This window comes from Thamnophis elegans, chromosome 1 (genome assembly GCF_009769535.1).
Source record: "Thamnophis elegans isolate rThaEle1 chromosome 1, rThaEle1.pri, whole genome shotgun sequence".
In the NCBI taxonomy this organism is placed as follows: domain Eukaryota; kingdom Metazoa; phylum Chordata; class Lepidosauria; order Squamata; family Colubridae; genus Thamnophis; species Thamnophis elegans.
The window spans coordinates 34,605,185-34,623,610 of NC_045541.1; the positions used below are offsets into that span (position 1 = coordinate 34,605,185).

At 39.7% G+C, this 18,426-nt stretch overlaps 1 pseudogene; it reads right to left on the reverse strand.

The window, feature by feature from the left end:
* Positions 1-11,716: 11,716 nt before the first annotated feature.
* LOC116523772 lies at positions 11,717-11,814 on the reverse strand (annotated as a pseudogene).
* Positions 11,815-18,426: the final 6,612 nt, after the last annotated feature.

Below are 18,426 nucleotides of genomic sequence, written 5' to 3' on the forward strand. Positions count from 1 at the left end.
AGACGTTTAATCCTTAACTGTGTATTTAATGAGTTTCGTACAATGAACACTTAATATTATTATAGTTTTGTGTCAACACAAAGCACATTGGCATGTTTTCCCAAGATATAAAATCTTACCGCCCTCCTGTAGCAGATCCTCCTGCAGGATAATTGACCACAATGTGAGTTACAGCCAGAATCCTAAAATCAACGTTGAGGGCAAATAATGAAAGGAAATGTCAAATATTGCACAATGGGGCTTTCATATAATAGAAAAATGCTCATAAAGGGATCCAAGCCTACTGAATGACTAGGAATCCGCCTGCCGACTTCAGGGGCTTTTTTTTCTTGGCCACAAGAGGAGAACGGAACGATGTTGGCCTAGTTACGCTTGGCCATAATTCAGGAAAGCTCAGAAGACTAGAGCAGAAGGACACCCAGTGGGAGTTTCCCATTTGTTTTCATTCAACAGCCTTCGATGCCAGACCACAGGCCACTTCCCAATGTAGCTCAGTTTAATGGCCAGCTTGGCAATTCAGCACCTGTAGGAGAAAGAAAAGAAGTGAGCTGAAGCAGCCTCCCCCAACCTGGCACTCTCCAGGTGAGTTGTGAAGAATACTTCCCATCATTCCCAGCCAGAATGTCCCCATGCATGGGGGTGGGGTGGGGGAGAGCACAAATCAAGAGAGCCTGAATTAAAGAGACATGGCTATTGGCAATCATTGTATTTATTAAGTCTCTGCACCTTCGTGACAAAAAACTGCTATGACGGGAGCAGAATAGTCAAAGCAATGGGGAAGCTTCTTGGATGAGAAGCGAAACGTCTTCAAACAAAAAACAGAAAGTCCCGTTGCCTCTTGAAAAAGCACCTTTGAGACAATGGGGAGAAAAGGAGCCACCATCAAAATGTATATAGTATTTTGCCTATCCCTGTAGCAGAGGTCTTGGAAGTAATATAGCTGAAGGAGAGCGATGGCTGTCAGGCAACTGCGGTTAATGAGTGGAAGGCTTATCTGTAGCTGATAGGAGCTAGGAGGATCAGTGGCTAGTGTGGATTTCCATCAATGTGAACCTGAATCTTCTGGATTAGCAGCTTCTGTGAAGTTTCAACTGAGACCCTGGGCAGAGGACAAAACATAGCTTCAGCCTCAATGTGAGTAGAGGTTGCAAATATCTGGAGCTACTGATACGAAGACGTTGCACCAACTGTAGCAGAAGAAAAAATGTCTGACATACATAGTAACAATACAAAGGTGGGTTCCTACCAGTTCGCACCTATTCGGTAGAACCGGTTCGTCAAATCTACCAAACCGGTTAGAAGAGGTTCCACCAGTGGACCCGGAAAGCAGGCCATACTTACAGAAGAGGTTCCAAAACTTTTTGAAACCCACCACTGGCAAGGATCTTGTAACTTGACAGCTTTAAGGCTTGCATGCTTCAATGCCAGAGTTTCTGAATAGCTACTTGGACCGACCTAAGTACTAATTCATAATTTCATTTCTGGTCACATGAGTGGCAAGCCACTCCCATAAAGGAAGACACACCCACAGAGTAGGTTCCAACAATTTCTGAAACCCACCACTGTAACAATAGCATTTAGATGTATATACTGCTACCAGAGGATTTATGAAGATTACCTTAGTTAAGAGATAAGGGTAATTTTATTCAATTTTATTTTTATATTCCCAAAACACAACTCTTAACTACATAGGTTGTAATTTCCAGTGTAAAAGATGCACTTCAAAGACACTAAGCCTAAGATTCTACTAAAATCACCTATGTATTCCATTTTAAAATAGAGTCCTTGAAATGTTTATATTCATTGATGATTTCCTATGCAAGGGAACACTTTAGTCCCATGAAGATAGTATCACATTGATGCAATGATTGATTATGTGTCATCAAGTCAGCAATTCCCAGCAACCATTCTAGACAGAGTTTCCCCATGATGGTCCCTAACCTGGTCTTTAAGGTCTTCCAACGTAAATAGTAATTGAGTTTGCCCCTCTTGCTGGTGATCACCCTCTTCATTCTTTCCACTTTTTCCAGCATTAGACCTACTTTGGAGAGCTACGTCTTTGGATAATGTGTCTGAAGTAAGATAATTTGAGCCCGGTCATTCATTCATACCTTGAGTGAGGACTTTTGAGTTGATTTGTCTGATAATCAATTTGCTTGTTTTCTTGGCTGTCCAAGAAATCTCCAGCATCAAAGTTCAAGAATGTCAACTCTGTTCCTATGATGCTTCTTCAGAGTTCAGCTTTCACTTCCATAGAATGTCACAGGGAATACCATGCCTTGGATGATTCTGATCTTTGAAGTATAGATAGCAATAGCACTTAGAATTATATATACCACTTCACAGTACTTTTACAGCCCTCTCTAAGTGGTTTACAGAACCAGCCTATTGCCCCCAACATTCTGGGTCCTCATCTTACCCACCTCAGAATGATGGAAGGCTGAGTCAAGCTTGAGCCGGTGAAATTTGAACTGCTGAACTGCAGCTAGCAGTCAGCTGAAGTAGCCTGCAGTACGGCACTCTAACCACCGCGCGGCCATACATCATAGCATTTGAATATTTTTTTTTAATGGAAAGCTTTGGGTATTTGAATGTTCTGGCCTGGATACACTGCAGGCCAGATACTTTCTAAGGCCTATCCTAAAATAACAATAGACATTTCTTAAGTGAACAAGAACAGGAAACTAACTCTATATTCCTTTCCACAAACCATGCATGAAGAGTGGACATTGGTTTTATAAACACAGTCTTTCTTCAGCTTGGTACCAAGATAAAGTTCCAAACTTCCTTTAAAACTAGTGCTAGGGAAGCCTTCATTTTGTCATATGCATTAATTCAGTCGGCACATTACAATGTTAAGCTGAATGACATTATTACAAAGCTGTGCTAAGAAGTGTTGACAGGTCCATATGGTAATTTTACAATGTATAATGAACACAGACTCTTTTCTTGCAGAAATTTATAGTTCAAATCTATACCCAGGATATCCAGTTTTATTTCCAGAAACTTAAATTGACTTATTACGATGTAGTGAATGTATAAATTAGTTCCAGTAGTTAAACTGAAATATTTCCCTACAGACTCAATTAGACTCATTAATCTACTGTGTAGACCTGTAAACGGTCCATTGTTCTTTCTCTCTTCCCCAAAATGTCAAAAACTATTTCCCCAAGTATAAAACATTTTTCTACAAAATTTATTTTAAACTGAAAGAATTATTTAAAAAAATTCCAAACTCCAGGTCCCACATTTAATTGCCTCACTTTTTCTATAATAGAAAAAAAGAGAGCTAATTTTATGTCACAAATTAGTGGGATCCTGGCTTGGTTTAATATTCTATTAAACTTGAGTGTTCTAGGGTTTTAAAAGATATCATTTTTCCAATATGCTCTCTGATGAAAAAATTAGCTGCCAAAGACACTTGCTGCTTTTGAAAATTGCAATACTGTGTATATTGTTATGAGAGGTGGCACTGGGGAGATCAAAAAGATAAAGATAATAGCCAATCAGAATACAGGAAGAATCCAAGCTTTTAAAAAATTGATTAGTGCACAAATAAATATTTGTTGACTTTCCAGAGAAAGATATATAGAAACACAACAGAGGTGGTATTCAGCAGGTTCTGACCAGTTCTGGAGAATCGGTAGCGGAAGTTTTGAGTAGTTTGTAGAACCGGTAAATACCACCTCTGACTGGCCCCACCCCCATCTGTTTTCTGCCTCCCGAGTCCCAGCTGATCGGGAAGGAATGGGTCTTTTGCAGTATCCTTCCCCTGCCAAGCCCACCAAGCCACACCCACCAATCCATGCCATGCCCACCAAGCCATGCCCAGAGAGCCGGTAGTAAAAACAATGGAATCCCATCACTGAAGGACAAGTATTTTATAATTCAGATTCCCCCCCCAGTAATTTTATTAAGAATTATATATATATATATATATATATATATATATATATATATATATATATATATGTAGGTCTCTAGTTGTTCGGGTTTTCTCCCGCGTAGAATTGGAGATGTCTTGGCGACGTTTCGACGAAGTCACATTCGTCATCTTCAGGCTGCTGCTGACTACTTCAGGTTTGGTGTTTCCAGGAGTAGTGTGGGTGAGGAGGAGGCACGACCCAGAACCAGAAGCCAGACTGCTAAAGCACAATCAGCCTCCCCACACTACTCCTGGAAACACCAAACCTGAAGTAGTCAGCAGCAGCCTGAAGATGACGAATGTGACTTCGTCGAAACGTCGCCAAGACATCTCCAATTCTACGCGGGAGAAAACCCGAACAACTAGAGACCTACATACTAACACCCGCGAAAACCTCAGAAAACATATATATATATATATATATATATATATATATATATATATATATATATATATATATATATATATATATATATATATATATATATATATATATTAAACAGATAAAACTTAATAAAGAAACCTAAGAAGAATATATTTTTAAAAAGCATGGAAAAAAGATACTCACTACCATTACCACCACCATCACCACTCCGGGTCAAAAAAAGATAGTAAGGAAAAGAAACTTGGCCCTTCATCCCCAGCAAGCATATTCAATATTAACATTTTATCACTGCCTCTTAAGGTATTACAACCAGATACATCTTCATTTCATACCTCACTATTTTCTATACACTCATCAGTAAATCTATTAATAAGCAAAGGTCCAGTAAAGATTAACAAAAATTCCTAATGACATTAGTATTTAATTCCCCTTTCCATTTATTCGAAATCATTCTTATCCATTTCAACAACTGAAGATTAAGGTAAAGGTAAAGATTCCCCTTACACATATGTGCTAGTCATTCCCAATTCTAGGGTCAGTATTCATCTCTGGTTCAAAGCCAAAGAGCCAGCGCTGTCTGAAGACATTTCCGTGGTCATGTGGCTGGCATGACTAAATGCCAAAGGCGCATGGAACGCTGTTACCTTCCCACTAAAGTGGTTCCTATTTTTCTACCTGCATTTTTACATGCTTTCAAACTGCTAGGTTGGCAGAAGCTGGGACAAGTAACAGGAGCTTACTCTGTTATGTGGCACTAGGGATTCGAACCGCTGAACTGCCGAATTTTCTGATTGACAAGCTCAGCATCTTAGCCCCTGAGCTACCGTGTCCCTAATAAACAAAACTATAATAAAATGGAAAGCTATTAAACATTATCATAAATAGTAACTCCTTATTTATATATCCAAAAGTGGTAATGTCAATATTAAAAATAATCCATTACATCATTAAACATTTCCTAAAGAGAAACTATGCAATCCAGATAAGCATTAAACATCACCCAAAATAGTAAATTATTGTTTAATCACAATCAAATAAACCATAATTCTTTTTTCCTCCCAGACAGCTTTAAGTCCCATAGATAAAAATCTAACATCCATTTTATTCTAATCTCTTTGCCTCTTCTCTTGAAATGTTTATCATATCAAGTCCATTTGTACTTCCCATGAAGTTACTCCAATAAATCTCTTATATTTCAATTTAGAAGAATAGTCCACATTCTTTGGGTGCATTATTTGTATCCTTTTTTGCTTTTTTAAAAAATGACCATCAAATTCTACTTGAAAATCCAGTATTTTTTATCTCTTTCTTGTAAGTGGTGATTTGTAGATGCATTTTAGGGTACTTTTTGGTTGTCTTCAGAGGAACCTGTTCATTTTCTGTAACAATCTTTAGTTACAGTAAAGAGTTAAAAAGGGCTGGACCTCTCATCCCCTATCAAAAGTACCAAGCCCTGTGGTACACAGTTGGTGATCCCCTTTAAAGCCCTTCGTGGCATGGGTCCAGGTTGCTTGAGGGACCCACTCACCCCGCTGGGATTGGCCTGCACCACTCAGGCCAGCAGAGGAGGCATGGTGCAGATCCCGTCAGAACAATTATTCCGTCTGGTGGGGTCCAGGAGGAAAGTCTTCTCTGCTGTTGCTCCTGTCCCCTGGAACATCTTACCTCCCCCTACCCCCCCCCCCCCAAAGCTGCCAAAGTTGAAAAACATTGATCTAAGACAGTGATGGCAAATCTTTTTCTTATGGTGTGCCCAAACCAATTTAATCCTCCCTACCCATCTGCCCATGCGTGAACAACCCCCACCGCGCATGTGCACACGACTTTTCCGAACTTTCTATTGGGGCTGTTTTTTGCCCTTCCCAGCCTCTATAGGCTTTCCTGAAACCTGGGGTGGGCAAAAACTGCCTCCCCCGGCCCTTTGGAGGGGTGAAAACCAGCTGGTCGGCACACACATGCATGCCGGAGCTGATAGCTGGCGTGCCAGGAAATATGGCTCTGCGTGCCACCTGTGGCACGCCTGCCATAGGTTCGCCATCACAGTCATATATACATCTTTCAAAAAAATCTCATTGACTATAGAGGATCATGCAGGCAATTATGCCATGTGATAAAGTTAGTAGAACAAGGATTATTATGTATTATATCTATACAAGATTTTACTGATTTTATAATACAGTCTAGATAGTAATAATTAACCAATAGTAGTAGTAGCAATGGTTGAAGAATTAATACTTTGTTGTCATATAACTCCTTGTGTGGGTGTGGCGGTCACCCATGGCCCAGTGCATAACAGGGCATGCACAGCCACGCTGAACCACACAGGAAAAAACAAACACCTAAAAGACATAACATCCTGATAGTTCACTCTAGATGTGCCTTACCCAACGACGCCCAGGATTTCACCATATATAGACAGAACTTCCCTGAGCAGTAGATTAGCAATTGTAGTTTGACAGGCTGTCTTAAATCACATGCTGATTGCTCCTCCTGCCTTTGTTCTATCTCAATAAAAGGGGCTCCCAGACCCCAATTTGGGTCGCCTCATCACGAGAAAGCTCGTGTCCGTGTCTTTTCTCAACATTGGCCTCATGGGCGAACCACGGGTACGTCACAATACTTCCCATTTATTTTTAATAATACCAAACTAAACTTCTTACATTGCAACATCACAGTGGGTTACATGAAAATAATATTTATTTACGTTTTGGCACAAGATAGCTAATCAATCCCCATGAAATAGAAAAACCTTTGAATTATAATCATACTAATTTCCATTGCAGATTATTACCAATAGCATGCTTAATAAGATGACAATGAAAACTACTTGAAATTGAGGCTGACTGCTGGTGACCCTGTGTACATGTTTCCATAGTTTTATTGGCAACAATATAGAAACTAGAGCCCTGTATTTTATTGGCCACAATACAGAAACAAGAACCATTTTATCTGCCATTACAAATACTAACCAGGATTGAACCTGCTTCATTTTAAAACTCAGCTTGGTGGTGCCATCTACTACAGACACATGTTTAACATATGACATCATACCGATAACATCCCCTTTCCAAAACAAGAAGGTGGCGACATTAGATGACAAAATCAAGATATAGCAGTCCTTTAGCAGGAACATGATAACATTGCAGCCTCCCTTAACTAGATGCTTCCTGGCAGTGCTGGGTTTCAATACCTGTAATTCCTAGCCAGCCGGGTTGAGTGGCAGAAGATTTATGGAAGCCAACTTTTAAATTATCTTGAAGTCATCAAACTGAGAACTAGCAAATTTGGCGAAGAGATGTAGGGAGGTACAGTATCTATCCAGAATGTACTATATGCCTTACAGTGGACTTTACCATAAAAGAAATAAATATTATTATTAGTTGAAATAATAGCTTAGTAGTATCATACAAAAGAAAGAGAATTATAGAGTTGAAAGAAAAAAATAAAAGCAATGCTTGATTAAAAAGCCATACATTTTCTAAATTAGAAAACTATATTCCCTAAGTTCTTTTATGAACAATATTCTATCTATCATCCATCTATCCATCCATCCATCCATCTATCTATCTATCTATCTATCTATCATCTGTCTATCTCCTTCGAGACGTTATGGGTAAAAAGTTCATGCCATTCTGAATGTTTAAATAGGGCAAAGTGCTGAAAAAAGAAATGAAACCTTCCAAAGATTTTGCAGTACAACTCTCAGAATTACAGACTGTTCGCTGTGGTACCTGCAATTTATGGTAATTTTAGCTCCAAAATCTGGAGGGTTATTTTGCCTAACCTCTAGTTGAAAAACAATAGTAGCAAAGAGGATTCCATGATAGATGTCATATCTTCTCTCTCAGCCTCCTGCTTCATTGAATTGTCTTTGCCAAGGTCATTGAAGTTTCAGAACTCTCCTCTTGAACTGTTTCTTCCTACCCTTTGTCTTTTAGGGTTCAGAATTACACAGTTTGGCCACTGGCACCTTTGGTGTTCACGGATTAAATGATCTTGATGTTTGGTAAGATGACACCCAGCGTAGACTTGAGCACTTTTGTGATGTGGTGTGTTTGGTCCCTGTAGACCCCTACAAGGATTGAGGAGGCTAAGAAGAGGACTCCTTCTTCCCCTCCCTCCTGCATCTTCAGCTTTAAATACACAACAGCTGTGAGTGTAAATTGCTTGTCAGTCCATGGTAAATGTAACAACGTTATAATCGGAGTTAGGTAGGGGAAAAGAAATAAAGTCTAGATAATCTTTTTGGGCCATATTCTTGGCACCCTCACACACTGGAGACTGACAGGTCCTTCACTTGAGTGACAGGTGTCCTTTGAAATGCCTGTGAATCCGTATCTGTACAGACTGTTGAAATGCATATTTCCTTATCGTAACGGAATGGATGGGCAAGATAGGTCCTGTTAACATTGCAAATAGCTCCCGAATTATTCATTGTCAGTTCCAGGCGAAGAATGGGGGGAAAGTTTTATTATTCACCACACACAATAGCAGGACGCTTAATGATTCTCAGTTACCCTGGCAGAATTGTCTGTCGACTTCAGGCACTAGCAATGGGTGACACAGGTCTGGCCAAGTGTTAGAGCAAGATCATACGTCCTGGTCCCATTTTAATTTCTAATACATTAATCTTTCCCTCACAGATGCACAATGAATATTCCACAGTCCCTTGTTTGTCAGGAGCTGTCTGGCTTTCATCTATTCAGGTGGTTTCATTGACTGTGAAAGCTTGCTTAAAAAGCCTGATCAGTCAATGACAACTGTTTCACAATAGCGCTGCGTTAATGCTTCCTCTTTTTTTTTCTTTTCAGGCATCTGATAGACAACTCTGACACCTGATCCCTCGGGACCTTGCGGAGTCACTCAGAGTTCTTAAGAGACTTCCCTTACTTTATTATTCCCGAAAAGAATTGTCACAGGTGAGTGTATCGCACTTTCTCAGGAGCTGAACTCGACCCCCTCCTCCCCAAATCTATTTCATTTGCACCAAGAGATGTTGGGTGGTGGGTTTTGTTTTTTTTGCTCCTTCCCTGAATTAAAATGGATTAAGTTGGCTTACTGCTGTTCTACAAGCAAGCTGCAAGCACCACATGATTCATTTTTTAATTTTAATCCATTGTCTTAGCCTGTTAATTGCAATTGTTTAAAGTTATCCTGAGGTGCACATTGTTGCTAGCTGGATCCAAAAGCTTGTAAGCTTTGTTCTTACTTTTGCAAATGTTGACCCTCCGATTGTTAATTCAGCTGGTGTCAGTGCATAACACCAGGCTAGGGTGATGTGTGTTTTAATTTTTTGTTTCTTGTAATTCTGCTTGTATATAATTAAGTAATAATTGGAGAGAATGAGGCACAGAAAAATGGACACTCTCCACTGAATAGATTTTTTTTCCTTATAAAGGAAAAGATACTGTGATAATGGAATTGGGATACACAGATCATTTCAGTTTATATAGAATTGAACACTCTTCAGTTGTGCTGTTAAAGTGCACATTTCAAAAAGGTTTCCAGAAGCTCCTGCTCCCATTCTCAAGATCTTCATTTTAGTGCTAGTTTTACTTTTGTTCCAAAACCAAGCTGCCATATATGCGAGTAGAGCACAAAACAACAAAATCCACAGGGAAAGAACCAACACTGACAAATTACCTTTCGTTTGATTCAGGATCTTGTCTTCTGCTTTCTTCCCCTGAAATCTGTAAAAAAACCACCTGCTGAAAATTACAAATTCCTCAGAGTTCTGGAAGAGATTCCATCCCATGTATTCCCGAGTCAGTAGGACTTCAGTTTTGAATTTAGGTGGCTAAAATACATCCCTTGGTTTTCATACACAAGCAAATCAAATTTAGAATTTGAATAAATCAGATCCAGAGAGTTTGCTGAAGAATGAGATAGTGAAAATAGACAATTTACATCACGAATCCTTTCCTCACATTCCATCCATCTTTTCCTTATCCTTTACTTCTCTTGTCCCCTTTTCTTGCCTTTTTACCCAATTTGGTTACCTACTTTGAGTAATGAAATGTCTGCAAGAAAACAAGCAACCTCAGAAAGCACCAAGGACCCCACTTTCCTTGTTGTTACTGGGAAGCAGAAGTGCAAAACTGCAAAGGCTCGTCTGTCATTTCTTGTTCTGATCTAGGCTTCCCCAAAAAGCACAAAGTAGATTCCTGGTCCTGGTAAAACCCTTTTTATTAAATGAATGTGAATTCCTCTCATTCACATTCAGCAAAGGCCTGGTAAACAGTCTTTCAAAGGTGAAGTTATGACCACAGACCTTATCCAGCTTGGAAAGTTGCCATATTTTCCAAACGCAGTGCTGTGCAAGGAAAGACTTGGCACAGAGTCTCTGAGATTCACAGACTGATCTTCACACTTCTGAAATGAACAAATGAATTGTTTCTTGCAAAAGCCCACTCCCCTTTCGCTCCTCTTTTATTTCCTATGGGAGGGGCCATTCACCATCTACCTGTGGCTCTACTCCCAAGTCGACCCTGATTTGAGCTGTTCTTTTCTTCTGGCAGCTCTGCACATGCGAACACTGGAAACAGGCTACAGCTGTTCCTCTGCCTCACTGCTGTCTAGCTCCGAAGGCAGCTGAGAACTGCCAGATGGCCTTGGCCCCCTCTCTGCCTCCGATGCAGAGCCCTCATCAGAGCCTCCCCCTGCCTCCAGGACTGGCCGATGTTCCTCCCCAACCTCCTCACTGTCTGATTCTGCTGTCAGCTCTGCTAGCTGCTGGCTGGCCGCAACATTTCAGGCCTGGTTGAAAACAGGAAGTCTTATGTCTCAAAAAAGTAAATCAACTTTTGTGCAATTCAGTTTTATTTGAATTTGGGAGGATTGGATTATCCTAATAAAGGACTGGTAAGCTTTTTTCCTGAGAGAATCTGGGAAACGTTTACAAATTAACATGACTTCAGGAAATGGAATTGCAGAAGTGAAACTTCAGGGCTCTGATTTATTGATGCTTTTGTAATAGAGGGGTACTATATTCTCCCAAAGATGATGTTATAGAAAAGGATGGAAGTATGGGTTGCCATGCAAGCCAAAAGAAGCTACTCATCTTTCCATCTTCTGAAATTTGTTTCAGTCAATCCATCTTTCTCTCTGAACTCCCCGTTGCTCCATCTGCTTCTCAGTTGCTTTTTCGACACTTTGCACTGAGACAAAATGTTGCTTCTTTCCACATGGTTTGGTTTGTTGTATGATCTTAACCATTGTGGTTTATAGATCCCAGTAATGAAGTATGACTTTGTTAACACACAACACAGAATGGCTCAAACAATGTTTTCTAGCCTCTAAATAGTTTTGAAATGATCTCATATAATTGTCTGGCCAAATCCCCGACATCGCACCCATATTTCTACTTCTTCTTTTTTTCCATAAAATTTATTGTTAAACTTGCGTTCAAAAATATGGAATGCTTCATGAATTTGCATGTCATCCTCGTGCAGGGGCCATGCTAATCTTCTCTGTATCGTTCCAATTTTAGTATATGTGCAAGCACACCCATATTTCTACTTCTGTGCTCTAGAAAAAGTTGGTACATTGCAGGAGACTTCAAATCTAGAAAAAGATCAGAAGCAAGTTCTCTGTTGTCTGATAAGAATGAACAAAATGTTTTTTTTAAAAAACCATGTGTACCAGTATTGCACTTTACAATGAAAGTTTGTCACTGACAGACCTATTGTGTGAGTTTCTGGATGACATTATCTAAGTCTGGACTGCATCTGTCTCAGGCAAGGGTTGTGTCACAATTTCACACAGCTTTAGACTTCTGTCATACTGCTTATATATGGACAGATGATGACCTTTGGCTCTTAGAAATGATTTGGTAGTGGCACCCCAAGAGGTGTGTGTGTGTGTGTGTGTGTGAACAGTTCAGTATATTATATTCAGAATAGTCATTTACAGTTCAGTATATTATTTTGCAAAATCACAAAAGAATTTAAATCAGTGTTTGGTTACATAAACATTTGATTTTACAGAAAGCTTAACAGTGTAGCATTGTGAAATACACATCTTGCCACTACATACATATTCCTCCTCCTCCTCCTCCTCCTCCTCCTCTCCCACTTTTCACATTCATCCTTACAAACCTTTTTGATTTCATTCCTCAGCTCTTCTGGCTCCCTATCAGTGAGATTCAGGACTTCTCCTTGAACATGGTGGGCATGTGCTCAAGATCATACCACTTTGTTGACTTTGTTCTTCCACTTTAGTTTGACTTGGATTTGTACATGAACACTTTGTAATCTCTTATTCTTAAACTATATCTTTGCTATTATACTTGAGCTGTTCATCTCCTTGCACCAACAATAAAATTAGTTTGATTTCTGTTTCTCCATCTGGCAATGTCCATGTTTATAGGCATCATTTTGTCATTTTGTTTTGGTAGTTTAACGTGTTAGCAATGAATAAACAATTGGATTGATATAAATTAATAAATGGCTCTGTTTCATTTCTGTACCCTAGATCATACAGTCCATTTGATCCTCATAGTTTAAGAATAATTCTTTGGCTCATAATATAATTGTTGAGCAACTTTATTTATTCTGTTAAAAATGATGTTATAATGCATTTTCACCATTTCCTTTCCTGCTTTTGCTTATTGTGCACCTGTTCTGAGCCTAGGCTTCCCGAGACAGTAAAAAGCATACACTTAGTCCCCCAAACCCTCTTTTTATTTCAAAGCCTGTGAATTATGTTCATTCACAGCCTGTAATGAGTCACAAATAGTTTGCAAAGAGTCCGACAGAAGTGTGCCAAAGTCTTTCGGGATAAGGCTGATAAGCACCCACCATTACGTCCCTTGAAATGCTGCCAAAGACCTAATTGGCAATTAGCTTTGCAAGCCCACATGGAGCACAGAGTCAAAACGGAGCTTCAGACTTTAAACTGAGCAGAACGAACACATTTGCTTCCTGCAAAGGATCACATGCCTTTGCTCCTGCTTTATGTCTTATGGGAGAGGCCAATCACCTCCAAGCCTTACTCCTAAGTTGTCCTTTTGTCTTAACTGTTCTTGCCTTCTGGCAGCTCTGCACATGTACACACTGGGAACAGGCTCCACAGGCCGCTGGCAGATCACAACAATACCCCCCAACACCACAACTAGGACATGTGACAGATCCCACAGTGCCCTTCAAATCATGATTTAGATATCTTTCCTCTGAGTAAGAGAAAGAAAGCCTACACTGAATTTACCAGCACCTCAACTTGCAGTGTGCCATGCTATCAATATTTGCCATTCATACTGTTATACAATTTTTGCCCCTTAACCAGCCCCTTACATTTTCCAGGATGGCCCCGCGGGATGGATCCAACCACACTGTGGGCCTTGAGTTTGACATCCCTGATATAAATGAATGCCTAAGGCAAGTGGGGGGGCACACTCTGATGGGTTGACCTAAATAATACCCACTACATTTTCAAGGTATGAACGGGTACCATTATGTTATCAATCCACTCAAACAAACATAATAGAAATTTTAAAAAATATTCAAAAAATGAAAAGTAGCTGACAATCCTTCAGAGCTTAGAAATCTTGAGAGGTGTTGTGGTCTCACAAGGTTTGGGGTACCTTTATTTTTTTTTTAAAGAATTACACCAATTAGGCACCAATTTTGTCTAAATTTAGTACTCTTCTAAAATAAAGACACAAAAAAAAGAAAAAAAATCAACCTCCCCAAATGGAGTTCAGTGGGTATTATTTAGGTCGACCCATCAGTGTGTCCCCCCCCCCCACTTGCCTTAGGCATTCAGTTATATCAGGGATGTCAAACTCAAGGCCCACAATGTGGTCGGATCCATCCCGCGGGGCCATCCTGGAAAATGTAAGGGGCTGGCCTGTGTTGCTTTGGCCCGGTCTACCCAATGCGGCTTTGGCCCAGTCTACCCAATGCGGCTTTGGTCCAGTCTACCCAGTGTGGCTTTGGCCCAGTCTACCCAGTGTGGCTTTGGCCCAGTCTACTCAATGCGGCTTTGGCCCAGTCCACCCAATGCGGCTTTGGCCCAGTCTACCCAGTGTGGCTTTGGCCCAGTGTACCCAATGCAGTTTCAGCCCAGTCTACCCAATGCAGCTTTGGCCCAGTCTACCCAATCTGGCTTCAGCCTAGTCTATCCAATGCAGCTTTGGCCCGGTCTACTCAGTGTGAAGAGGAAACATGCAAGCAGTTTGGGGAGTGGCGTCAAGCTGGCCATGCGACCCAGTTGACCACACCCAGTGAGTGGCATCAAAGTCGCCATGCTCACCCAGTTGGCCACGCCCACCCAGTCGGCTACATCCAGACAGCCCCCTGAGGTCAAACACAGCTCTGATGCGACCCTCAATGAAATTGAACTTTGGCACCCCCGATTTATATAAAAAGCTTTTGTATATGCGAAAACTTAATAACAGAGATTTCATTGAGTCTAAGCTCAGTGTTTCTTTAGCTGTTTATAAATTGTTCACCTGCTTATTAGAAATTAAGAACGGGTTGAAGCCAAGTCATGCATCTTTAAGTCTTCCCATTGTAATTTCCTGCATTATCTGTGTAGATAATTTATATTGTCTGCTGTGATCAAGCCAGCATCCCTACTATGAATATAATGTGCAGTCCCACACCACTTTCTAGCATTTAAGTGTTCTTTGGCATTGAAAATGGTCTGACTAGATATATGGCAATTGTCTAATTTTTAAGAAGGCAAGCCAAGCATCAAGAGGCAGCATAGGCTGTATTACTCATTTGTGGGAGAGAGAACTACTGATGAAACTGAACTTTAAAAACACGAGGAATAGCAGAAAACAGGTGTAAAAAAGAAGAGCTGGCAAAATGTGGAAAAGTAAAGGAAGATACCCACATCTTGTTATTCACGCGGAAGACCATAGGAGAAGGTGAGAATCTGCTTGCAGGTGGGCTCTGTTAAACAGACTACAATTTATTATAAATCATATTTGGAGGGGGAAAAGTGTTAATTATTTTATGAAGAACATCATGCTTCCTTATGTAGAGGAGAGGGGGAAATATTTAACTGCTTGGGTTTTTTTTCTTGTGGAGTTTACTTATGATTAAATAGGTGTGCGCACATACCATACTTGGAGGAAAAATCAGAAAAGAGAGAAAGAGAGAGTGAGAAAAAAAAGCTTTGTTAATATCGCACTGAAGCTGGCCTCTGCTGTCCATAAAAGCTCATTATAAAAAGATTATGAACATATAACAATATGTTTTAAGTGGGTGGCAATGATCCATAAAATTAGTGTGGCTAATTAGCAGATCAAATCTTTATGAGAACTGGATCACTTTCATAATATCCTTGGATAGTTTAATTCTGGAGGTATTTTACTATCTACACATGTTTAGCAAAATTAAAATAACAGTATAAAATGTTCAGAGGGATTAAAACAACACTGAAATGAAACCAAACAAAAAGGGTTGATTTTGCTAATAGATGAACAGAGAATCCAAGTGTTGATATAACATTACACAAAATCTAGAGCAAACAGAGTCTGAATCCCAGTCTCATTTCACATGTAATTAACCTTTCTCAATCAGGCTAAGCATTCTCATTTCTCCTTCTCCGCTGCTTAGTACCCACATCCTTGGTTATTTTTTTGTGGTTACAGGACAAGTCCTCGTGCACAGATGTCCTTTTCTATCCATCATTGCTGGTGTGTATCAACTATAGTATTATTTCTCTGCTTTCTTTGGGAGAAATTTGGCCCACAATTGGTCTCTTCTGTTATTTTTCATATACATTGATATTTTTCTTATCCTCAGACTTTGATTTCTTTTTTAAAAAGAAAACTGCTGACTGCATCCCTTTGGACATTCATTCCTAGAAGTAGTTTGCCAGAAAGTGTGTTCCTTGGACTTTAGTAAGGTACTTTCAGGAGCAGAGTTAGGAACTGGTGGAATGCAAAAATTTAGCTTCCTCCTTAAAATAAATAAGCAGATGACACTGACAATTTGTCATTTTTTAATGTAAATTGCATAAATAGCTCTACAGTTTCTCCCTTGAAAACAATTATCTTCGGGAGTTTTACATCCGTCAATGAGCCTGCAAGTTTGCATTTGAAGGCACCAGGGTGAGGTCTGATTCATGAAAAGAAGTGGGAGGAATTATTTTGGGGAAACATTTGATAACTGTTTCAGAAGCTGCTCATTCTCTCTCTTTCTAAAAAAAACAAACAATATCAGGAACAAAGACTCAAGATCACAGGTAAGCTCCAGTTCAGGAGATCTATTACTCAAGCCTATGTACAAGAATCTGGTCAACTAACGGACAGCATTAAATTGGCACTAGAATTAATAGAATTCAAGTAGGGGCTGGACTTGGAGCATTTGTCAACATGGAATGATTCTAGGCTGAGCCCTCTCTTGACTCCACCCCACAGGCTCTGCCTACGCTTCTACAATTAGGATGCTATGCAGAAAAGGATTCAGGTGGAAGTTGCGTTGCTTACCTTCATTTAAAAAAAACCCACTGCAAAGACCCTACTCTCAGCTATAATTTCTTGGTAGTACTTTACATATCCATGCAGTCAGTCAGATGTTCTGTACTTACTGCTCTCAGATACTAAAGTTATGTGTATGCACACATGTTATTATATGGCCTCAGATGTCAGCCTGCATTTATAGCCATTTGCAGTGTCTCCTGGCCATGTGACCATGATTTATGACTTTTCTGCAGGAAACTAATGCTTTCTTACAGACAACAGGATCACTTGACAATGGACTCCCTTAACAATTGACCTTCACAAAAAATGTCATAATTCTTGGCTCAATTAGGGTCGCAAACTAAGGACTACCTGCTAGAGAAGAGGCCTACATTTTTTCCTAAAGTTTTTTTTTAACAGCTTCTTGTAAAGCCTTTTTCTATCCTGGAAAACATCAAGGATAAGTGTTAATATGGCTAGAAAAGAAATAATGTCTCTGTCGGAGGGAGGAGCCAATGTCATGATGAGATGGTTGTGTGGTCTCAATGCTCTGAGACCACAGCCAACACTTTTGCCACTGGGTGGTCCAAACGGACCTAAACCATCCCGAAGAGATGGTGAACAGGAAGAATACGTCTTGCTGATTTCGGGGATATCACAAAATCCTCGAAAGAAGAAAGAGAAGTTATTCAAGCCGGTGACAAAAAATCCAGCCAAGGCTGACAAAGTTGGGGCGGCTCCAAAACAGAAGGATATGGAAAGAGAAAGTGTTTCCAGCTGGTGAGGAATTTTTATTGTTTAAAAAAAAACAATTTAAATTAAAGAATAGAAGAATCAAGCGGTGGAATTGAATTTGAAATAGTTTTGGACAGTGGTTATCTTACCTTTTAAATGTTATTTACATGGATCGAATCTATGTATTCCTTTTGAAATGGATGGATTAAGTTTTCTTCTTCTACCTTCTCTTTGTGACTCTCTGTAATTTACAGACTAAAGTTTTCCTCTTTTATTGCTGTGAGTATTTTTCTAATTCATTTAAAGATTGGACCTATTTTTCTAATTTGATATACAAACAAGATACAAAAAGAAACTCTTTAATAGTGTCTCCGCTCCGGAGGCTGGGGGGTATTGTTGATCAGAGTTTTGTGTATTCAAAATGGAACGTTTTTTCTTTCTTTCACGGTTTGCTTTGACTTGGCACCACAAGGCTTTACTATGGCTACAGACTGATAAGAGTGCACAGATGTCCCTTAGAAGTATGTTTTTGACCAGAGAGAAGTGAGAGCAGCATTCTTTGTGAATCTATCTTTCAAGCTAGAGTAGCTGTGTTTGTCAGAATGGCAGAATCCCAAGGAAAAATAGAGGTCTTGACTTTGCAAAATATATTTTCAGAGCTACAGAAATTATCAAATATAGTAGAGAAAAAACTGGAATACCTAGAGCACATAACAAGAAAATATGATGAAAAACATGAAAATGTTCATCAAATGCAAAATGGGGTGATTGAAACTCAAAACACCGAAGTGGAAAATGAATATAAAGAGACTAAACCTGCTGATATCTATGGTAATTGGTTTGTTCCTGAAAATGGAAATAATGGAATACAGAAAGAGGAATTAAATGGAGAGGAAATCCAAGGTCAAGATATAGAAGAAGATAAAATTAAAGAACCTATGGACTTAAAGAAAGAAATTCCACTAG